The sequence below is a fragment of the Cinclus cinclus genome, chromosome 8 (assembly GCF_963662255.1).
Source record: "Cinclus cinclus chromosome 8, bCinCin1.1, whole genome shotgun sequence".
In the NCBI taxonomy this organism is placed as follows: domain Eukaryota; kingdom Metazoa; phylum Chordata; class Aves; order Passeriformes; family Cinclidae; genus Cinclus; species Cinclus cinclus.
Window position 1 is genome coordinate 29,466,355 of NC_085053.1, and position 10,135 is coordinate 29,476,489.

Below are 10,135 nucleotides of genomic sequence, written 5' to 3' on the forward strand. Positions count from 1 at the left end.
AAGGAATGGATCAAGGAGTGAAAGGCTCAGGGTACTGCAGGAAGAGGATCCAAATTCCTGTGTCTCCATTAATTGGATAAAACGATGCATTTAAAGAAAAATACCCACATTTTATTGTTGAACACAAGATTCCAAAAGGTGCAGTTTTACACTGACATCTCTTCCCAAGCTCTTTCCTAAGATTCCATGGGAGAAAAGACAGGAATTGGATCCTGCTTTTTTGGTTTTGGGGGATCTAACCTGTCTGTACGGCCTTGGGGAAGTCACTTTGCCTCTACAGCCCTGCCTGGAAGCCCCAGGTGGGAGGAAATCAGGTCTGGGTTTTCTGGGAGAAGCAGGAAAACAAACCCACTCACATTTGCAAGCCAAAGCTATTTTTTATTGTTTTTTCTTTCATAGTTCACAAGTATTTTTCTACACCTGCCTTTTCAGAGAACTATTTTGAGGAGTGAAGGAGGATGAATTCATTGTGTATTCCAAAGAATAAATTTCTGTCAAACTTCAGAGAGACAAAACCAAAAGGGCAAAACCAACATTAGAAACCAAAGCAAGAGTCAATTTAAACCCAGCTTAACACAAAACCCCACTGCTGGATTTTGTTAAGCTGCTGGCCTGGCTCTTATGGGGCTCTTCGATGCTGCATGTGACACAGATCTGATGTTCTGGTTTCCAAAATATTGTGTGGGGTGAGGAACTAAAACCTGTTTTGTTAGGAACTAAAACTTGTCAGTGTGATTGGAGGTAAACCTGCAGGGTCCTGTGGCATTCCAGGCTAAAGCTGGGATGGATGCTGGGCTTAGGATTTACTTCCTGCTGTTGGGAGGGGACAGGAGAGCCCAGTTCTCTGGAGAATGGAATGATCCCTTCACGGAAGTGTTCAGAAAAATGATTTGGTTGTGTTTGAAGATCATCTTTCTCCAGAAACAAAAAGCTGATATTGATTTTAGCCTTTCCCAGTAATTCCATACAAACAGGGGGAGCTTAACCATGGGAATGATCAGCTGAGGGACCAGGGAGGATTTTCCAGGGAACATGGGAAAATTCAGGAATTAAGAGGTGTGCAAGAAGTCTCTCTTCAATGGACACTGGCAGATTCCCAGGTTTCACCTCCTTTGGGAGCCCAGCCTGTCTTCCCACTGCCATCCCATGATTTTCCTAATGGCCAGAGCAGGTGGTGCTCCTCAGGAAAACCAATGGATCTCCTCTGCAAAAATCCTGCAGGAAATGCAGCAAATCGGAGCTGCTTCAGCAAAAAGAGAAGATTTTGGGTGTGATCAGTGAAGAATCAAGGGACTGGATCTGTTCCTGTCCACATCTGCAATCCCAGTGTTCCCGAGGATGCTGCAAATCCAGGTCCTGACCCAGAGCACAGGGCAGGCCACAGCTCCACAAATAATTCCTGAAGCTGGCATTTCCATCCTGATGGGAGGGACATTCGATCCTGCTCCTCACCTCTCCGTGCTCCCACAGAAAGCCAAAATCTGCATATCCTGAATGCTCCATCTGCTGCCTCTGGCTCCGGTTACAGCTCCGGCCGCTCCCTCAGGCAGCAGCTGCCTCGGGGAGGGAGAACTGGGAGCTGGGGAAAACGGGGAGCTGAGGCCAGTTATTTTCCATCATTATTTTTTCCCTCAGCTGAGCCTTTCCCAGGCCGTGAGGGATCGCTGTGTTAGCAGCCACAGGAGGAAAAACTCCTTGGTTTATTCCTGGCTGACATAGGGACGGGAATGTGCAGTGACTGGGGATTTTGGAAGGTAAGGAAATTTTTGTGGGAGCCACAAGAAGCTCCCACTCACTCATTCCAGAGCAGTCCCTGCAAGGGACACAGGTGTCACCCTGGGAGGGCTGGAAGGGGCTTTGTTCCAGGAGCTGTCCTTGAAAATGTCTGGAGCAGGGAATCTGTGCTCCAGTCCCTTGGCAGGAGAGCTGGGAAAGGAACCAGAAACAGGGAGAAAGTGGGGAACAGGGTCATGGCATGGGGGAAAAATGGGTTTCAAGTGGTGATCTTCACCTCCAGCTCTGCTCTGAGGGGTCTCCTCCACTCCTGGCTCAGTGCCTGGCAGATCCAAAGGGATTCACTTCTCTGGGTATGGGGAGGCAAAACCTATGGAATTGCATTTGGGAGCATCCCAAGAGCAGCCGCAGCAGTGACCCAGCACAGTTTCTGTTTCCTTCACAGGGAAAATGTTACTGCTTCTCCAGAAATGTTCCTGTGCCAGTTCCCAGGGAATTTGAGCATTTTGCAGAGAAATGGGATTTTTGGCCATGGCCTCTCACTCAGCAGGAAAGGTCTTTTCAGTTTGAAGGAAGCAATTTTAGGAACCGTGTGCAGCTTCTGAAGTACAAATTAAGATCCTGCAGATTCATTCTGAAGAGCATTCAGGAGTGCAGCTCTTTTATGTAAGAAAATGAATCAAATGTGTCATTTTCCCTTTTCCATGTCATTTGCAGCTACAGGTAAATCAGTTAAATTCCCCCCCCCCCTTTTTTTTTTTTAATCTAGGATTGATATTTGAAGCAGCAAAAACTTCCCTTGCCAGGGATTTAGAACTTGATCATCTTTAAGGTCCCTTCCAACCCAGGCCATTCCATGATTCCCTGATCTAAAAGCACAGAAGGGATCAATGCATCCTTCAAATCCTTACCCAGGCCATGATTTTGTTGTGGATATTCCAGATTTTGTGTTCCCTGTTGGAGAAAAGGGAATTACAATGCAGGTTTCTGGTGGGAATTTCTGCAAGAGGAAGGATTCCATTCCTCCAGTCTTCCCTCTGCTGGGAAAGCAACTTGCCTCAATGTTTGAATTAAATCAGTTTAGGGTGTGCATCCAGGTTTTTCCCAGTAAAACACTGGGATTTCAGCACTTGTCCCAGTGCCCAGGTCCTGCTGTTGACAAGGACACTGCAGCGCTGGCACACAGCCCCAGCAACACCAAAAGAACCCAAAAAAACCCCAAAATCCTTTCAGGAAGAGCCAAACCGGAAAGTCACAGCATCCTTGTGGCTGGAAAACCGGGCGGGTTTGGCAGGTGCCATTGTGCTCGCTAACGATCCCAAACAAAAGCCGGGAATTGTCTGTGGGGGCCTCTCGTTAATGAACACAGCGTGCTCGTGCCAGAGCTGTGAGCAGAGCCGGGCTGGCACTGAGAACTCTCCCCGGGAATAACGGGAATAACGCGGCAGCCTGCTGGGAGGAGATGGATGGATGGATGATGGATGGATGATGGATGGATGGATGGATGGATGGATGATGGATGGATGGATGATGGATGGATGGATGGATGATGGATGGATGGACGGATGGATGGATGGATGGATGATGGATGGATGGATGGATGATGGATGGATGGATGGATGGATGGATGGATGGATGGATGGATGGATGGATGATGGATGGATGATGGATGGATGGATGATGGATGGATGGATGATGGATGATGGATGGATGATGGATGGATGGATGGATGGATGATGGATGGATGATGGATGATGGATGGATGATGGATGGATGATGGATGGATGGATGATGGATGATGGATGGATGATGGATGGATGGATGGATGGATGATGGATGGATGATGGATGGATGGATGATGGATGGATGGATGATGGATGGATGATGGATGGATGATGGATGGATGGATGGATGATGGATGGATGATGGATGGATGATAGATGGATGGATGGATGATGGATGGATGGATGGATGATGGATGGATGGATGATGGATGATGGATGATGGATGGATGGATGATGGATGGATGGATGGATGATGGATGATGGATGGATGATGGATGGATGATGGATGGATGGATGGATGGATGATGGATGGATGGATGATGGATGGATGGATGGATGATGGATGGATGGATGATGGATGGATGGATGATGGATGGATGATAGATGGATGGATGGATGATGGATGGATGGATGATGGATGATGGATGGATGGATGGATGGATGGATGATGGATGGATGATGGATGGATGGATGGATGGATGGATGGATGGATGGATGATGGATGGATGATGGATGGATGGATGATGGATGATGGATGGATGGATGATGGATGGATGGAAAAACCAGGGATGGAGGAAGGGACAGCCCGGGCTGGGGGTGGGCAGCAAGGTCTGGGGGTTTGTGAGAGATAAAGGTCAGGGCAGAGCACTTCAGAGCTAATTAAATGTCTCATCTGGATGGGCCCTTTTGGGACGCAAATGAAGCTCATTTCCTATCCCTTAAAATTCCTTCAAAAGCAGCCATTTATACCTTGAGGTCCAAGAGGAGAGTTGGGGATGGGTGACAAACACAAACCTAGCTGGTGCTACTTCCCCAGAGCTTTCCCAGCAAAGAAAGCAATTTCCATATGGATCCAGCACTTGGCAAAAGAGAAGGAGCATCCTGGGCTGGGGAAAGGTGTTCACTTGGGTGGAATGAGATGGGCTTTAATCTCCACCCAAATCCAAACCACGGTGGGATTTTAGAATTCTGTGAATCGGATTTTATAACTCTGTGAATGGATGGGATGGGAAAGCCAAGGAACAGCTCTCTGTTAAATCTCCCAAATCCATCCAGGATACACAGGTGGGCAGGAGACCCAGCTCAGGCTGCAAAGGAGCACTCGGAGCCTCATCTCGAGCCTCCAACGATGATTAAAGATCTGGCAGGGAAATAATTGTTTGATCTTGTGCCTGCTGAATGTCAGAAGCTCGTTGGAGACCGGCTGCTGTTTGCAGGAACAGCTTGGAATCCCTCTGCTCCAGCTGGGTGGTCAGGAAAACTCCAGATGGATTGTCAGAAAACTTAGCTGGATCGTCAGAAAACTGCAGCTGGATCATACGGAGAACTTCTGCTGAATGGTCAGGAAAACTCCAGCTGGGTGGTGAGGAAAACTTCCACTGGATCATCAGGAGAACTCCAGCTGGATCATCACAACTCTAGCAGGATCATCAGGAGATCTCCAGCCCAGTGGTCAGGAGAACTCCAGCTGGGAGAGAACCACCTCCCTCCTCAGCACTGGGACCGGCAGGGACAGGGATGGACTCAGCCCTGCTCCCCATTTCTGCCCCCTGAACCATCCCCACACCCTGGAAACAACTTCTGCCTGGAGCAGGGATGGTTCCAGAGAGATTCCTTCCAACAGCTCCAGCTGAAGTGCAGGGTGTTGGGTTTCCTTTTGTTTTCTACAGCATTTTGAATGTGCTCTGAAAGTAAAAAGATTGTTTTAGGTTGCTGCTTAGGAGCTGGGAAGGATCTGGAGCAGCAGATGGAGCTGGAGAAGGGACTGGAGCTCCAGGAGAGGCTGAGGGAGCTGGGAAGGGGCTCAGATGGAGAAAAGGGGGATCAGGGGGGCCCTTGTGGCTCTGCACAAGTCCCTGACGGGGGGGACAGCCGGGGAGGTTTGGGATCTGCTCCCAGGGAACAGGGACAGGATGAGGAAAGGGCTTTAAGTTACTCCAGGGAAATTTTAGCTTGGATATTATGGAAAATTTCTTCATGGAAAAGGTTTTCCAGCCCTGGCACAGCTTCCCAGGGCAGGGGTGGAGTCCTCATCCCTAGAGGGATTTTAAAAAGTGGATGTGGCACTTGGGGATATGTGGCAATGGTGGCCTTGGCTGTGCTGGGGAATAATTGGACTTGATGGTCTCAGAGGACTTTTCCAAGATTAATGATTCCAGAATTCTGTGATTTTATAACTGTGGGAGCTTTTTACTCCTTTTCCCGTCAGCTGGATTTGGAAATAGATGTTGGAGCAGGAGCCCTGCCCTCCTCCTTGTGAGGACTCCAATCCAATTCCCTGTCTGGAGCTGGGAGAGATTGCTCTGAACCCCTCAAGCTCAGTGGCCTCTCCGGCTGAAATAGGAAAGTTAAAACTGCACAGATGGAAATTCAGGAGATCTGAAGATTATTTCCCTGCAAGTTCTGCTTTGTGTCACCTGCCCAGACTGTTTCAGTGGTGACAGCACCCTGAAATACAAGCCAGGGTTGCCAGGCTAAAACACAGAAAGGTTTTTTTGTTGGTTTAAAAATCAGCTATGTGGTTTGGTTTTTTTGGCTTTTTTTTAGGCAAAAAGACAGTGGAACCTTTCCTGCCAATTTGAGATCCTTTTTCCCACTTCAAAAAAACCAATCCCAGGATTAGGGGCTAAAATCTTTATGGCCACTGCTTTGGTGTGGTTTTAGGGAGCTGATGTTAATTAACTGAGCTCTTTGCAGAGAGGAAAATCCCTTCCCTGGGCACTTCCCAGACTCTCCCTCTGAAGTGTCCAAGGCCAGGCTGGAGCAACATGGGATAGTGGAAGGTGTCCTGTCCATGGAGAGGGGACTGGATAATCCCTGAGGTCCCTCCCAGCCCAAACCATCCCAGCATCCTATTCCATAAGGAATTCAATATTTAGTGTCAGGACTTCTTCTATCTGTTCATGTATTACTTGTGTTTATTTAGGCAAAATTTTAGCTGCTTCCTTCATCAAATCCAAGGACCTTCCAGCCTTGGCTGTTTTGCAGGATGAATACTCTTGTCAGTGGCTTTTTTTTCCCCCAGAATTCATCAACTTCCAGACACAAATCCTCCTCCAGTTGGATAAACTGGGCTGGGGACAAGCTGTGGGTTCAGGGCTGGCAGCAGAGAGGAAAATATTCCCCAGGACATCTCAGACCTGACCCACAACTCCTCCAGGACCCTCCCAGGGATTGGGATGCTCCCAAAGAACTCGGTGGGATGAATCAGCTCCGTGTCTGCCAGGCTGGTGTGAGGGGGAGGAAGAGGAGTGAGGAGCTTGTGCTGATCCAGGGAAGCTGCAGCACAGGAGAAAACTGACAGAAGCTTCTTCCTTTTTCAATTCTTTGCCTGGAAAATCCATCTTTTCCTGTCCTTTCTGCTAAACCAACACACCTGATCCCTTGGTGGCACCTTTGGGGCTGCCAGGAAAGCTGAGGAAGTGGGAACATCCAGTTTTTTCCAAAGCAGGCACAACATAATCCACCTTCCTGCTGATACTTTTTCTGCTCTATTCCATGTTTTTTTCCAGAGCATCCAGCATTTCCCAGTTCTGCCATGACTAAGGACTCAAGCCCATCCTCCCTCCTAAGGCCCAGGCTACAGAGAAAATTCACATCCCAGGAAGTGCTGCAATGTTCCTTGTTGTTGCCTTTAACCAAAATATTTGGGTTTCCAGGTTTGTTTCACAAGGAGAAATCATCCATGGGATTACCCTCATTGTTTTGGGACTATGACAAATCCTTCCTGCTTCCCATCTCCTGCACCTGCCTGCTGCTTTATGGATGAGAAATTCCAGTGGCTCCACTGCAGCCCTGGCGTTGCTCCAGAGAAGTGTCTGCCTTTAAAAACTGCCCAGCATTTTCAAAGTGGTAAAAAGCTCCATAAGCTCCTGCCCTTTTCCTAGGAAAGCTGGTTGGTCTTTTTTTTAGGGAAGCCACACTGTTGGAGGGAAGCTGCCTGGATTGCTGGGTTATCCATTTCCATGCAGGATTTGGGAATCCACAGCAGCCTCCTGAGTCACTCCTGAGAGGGAAAAACCTCATCAATGCCTCCCAAAGGGATTTTTGGAGTGGTAGGAAGCACATCCTACTCTGCACAGCTGCTGCTCCAGGCACTTCTCCCAAATATATCTCTAATAAAGCTCCAGGAAGCAAAGGAGGGATGGAATGTCTGCCCTGCACCTCTTCCTCCCCTTGCTCATCTTCTCTCTCCCTCTTGATGTCAAAATCTTCAATTCTTCTACTCCTGGTAGAAATGGGCAGGGGAAATTCCATTGCCTCATCCCAGCATCTGTTATATCCCATTTAATTCCCATCTGTTTGATATCCATGAGCTTCTTCAGATCCTTCAGCTGGAAGGACACAGAAGGGAGCACAAACATTCATTAATTCTGCCCAATTAATTAATTAATTCACGGATCTCTTACAGTATCCAGGGTATTGGTTTCCTTCCCATTTCCATTCTGTCCTGTCAATCTCCCAACAATCCTCAGCCTCCCTCAGTTCTCATCTGAATCCCTTTTCCTGGCACCAAGATCTTTATGGAACAGGAGAGAGGATGACAAACACATTTGGGTTTGATGAGCTGAGGGCACAGAGGGGAAAAAAAATCCTGTGGGAAGTCCCTGGATGGCTTTTCTTGGTGTGCGCAGCTCCAAGAATCTCCTGATCCTCCCTGAAAAGAGAGATTTTGGAGGGGGGAGAGCACCAACTCCAGAATAAACCCAGAAAATTGTGTAAAATACCCCAAAATGGTCTCATTGGAGGTTCTGAGGCTGCCTTGGGGGTGCTGGAGGGCACAGGAACCAGGACCTCCTTCTGTTTATATCAGCCATTCTCATTCCAAACATTTCCTGCTGCTCCCTTCTTGCTTTAATGGGAAATGGATCCTTTGACAGGACCTCACTGAATCCATTTATCCTGTTATATTCTGTTCCAGCTCTCCTGCCACATTTATCACCCAAGGATCTGAGTGCATTCAGCACAACCACAGACATCTGCCAGCTTATTTTTTTCCCCTCTTAGTCTCCTCGGGAGAAAAAAAAAAAGAAATGAGTGCAACAGTTTTCCTATTTTAGGAAGTTGGACTTTTCCCCCAGCCTCTCTCCCACAAACATTGCTTTCATTTCATTTTTTTCTAGTAGAGAGAACAAATCTCCACAGGACCCACATGCTGAGGCTTGATCCTGAGGCAGTTCTACTTTCAGAAGCAAAGCTGGACCATGCCTCCACTGCCCAGCTCTAAGGAAGGGGTCAGGAATATCAGGAATACTCTTCCTCTCACCCCGCAGCTTTTTGGCTGCAGGACTGGGAATGTGGGAATCTCGCACCACAATGGGACAGAAATGGTCACAAGTCACAGGGAAATCAAGAAAATCATCACCTGGGCTGGTGGGAGTCAACAATGAATCCCAAAAATCTTCCCAAGTTACTGTCTGAAGTGATTCCTGTGCATCATCTCTATGGTGTTGGAACTTAAATCATGGAATGGTTTGGGTTGGGAGGGACCTTAACCCTTTAATTCCAAACTCTGCCATGGACAGAGACACCTTTCACTATCCCAGGGTGCTCCAAGCCTGGCCTGGGGCACTTCCAGGGAGCCAGGGGCTGCTCTGGGGCACCCTGTGCCAGGGCCTGCCCACCCTCGCAGCCAGGAATTCCTTCCCAATATCCCTTCCATCCCTGCCTCTGGAAGCCATTCCCTGCCTCCTGGCACTCCAGAACTCTGGAACACGAGCATTCACCCCCAGATATTCATCCCCTGCCTGGTTTGGGGACCTTGCCATGGGAGGAACACGGAGAAAGGGATATTCCCCTTCAGGGAGCAGCCTCAGCCTCGTTGTGCATCATCCTGGGAATTCCTGTGTGGAGGGCAGCGGAATCCCAAGCTAAAAGTTGGGAAGAGAGAGGAGGTGCCTCCCTCCCGCCTGCTGAGGGAGCTGTCCTGCTCTGACTCCTGCAGAATTCCTTCATCCATCCCATTTTTGGCCCAAGCTGTGCTGTCACAGAGATACTCCTGGAGGTGGCCTGGGGCAGCTCCCTCAGGACTCTCCCAGGAATGGGGGATTTGGCCAGGAAGAGAAACTGGATAACCAAAAACCTCCAGGATTTCACAGTCACAGAACGGTTCGGATTGAAAAGAACCTTAAAGATGACTTGAAACAGGATCTCAGAGCTCCTGTGTGTGCCTGCTGCGTGTCTGAGAGCTCAGAGCCGGCCGTGGGAAGGACAAAGGCAGGAGTGCACAGGGCTGGGCACTGGGAAGTGACCTTTTCCCAAGGATCTCAGCAGGATTTATGGATATGCAATCCTTTTGGGATGGTCAGAGCTTCTCGATAGTGACAAATCAGTGCCTGCGAGTGGCATTTGGTGGCTGCAGCTCTGAGGATTCACTTTGGTGTGGATCAGGAGTGCTTGGGGCCTCTGGAATTCCAGGGCCAGGAATGACTTCTTGGAGCTGGCTTGGCAGACTCGGAGGGAGGGACAGAAAAGTGACACGAGCCCACGACCCGATGGCAGCAGGAGCTCTGAGAAGTCCCTTCCTTTCATGCTCCTGCTCTCAGCATTCCCTCCCAGCATCCCAGGAGGATGTCAGGGAAGAGAGGAGGAACCCTGGAAGCTGCTGCTGCCAGCTG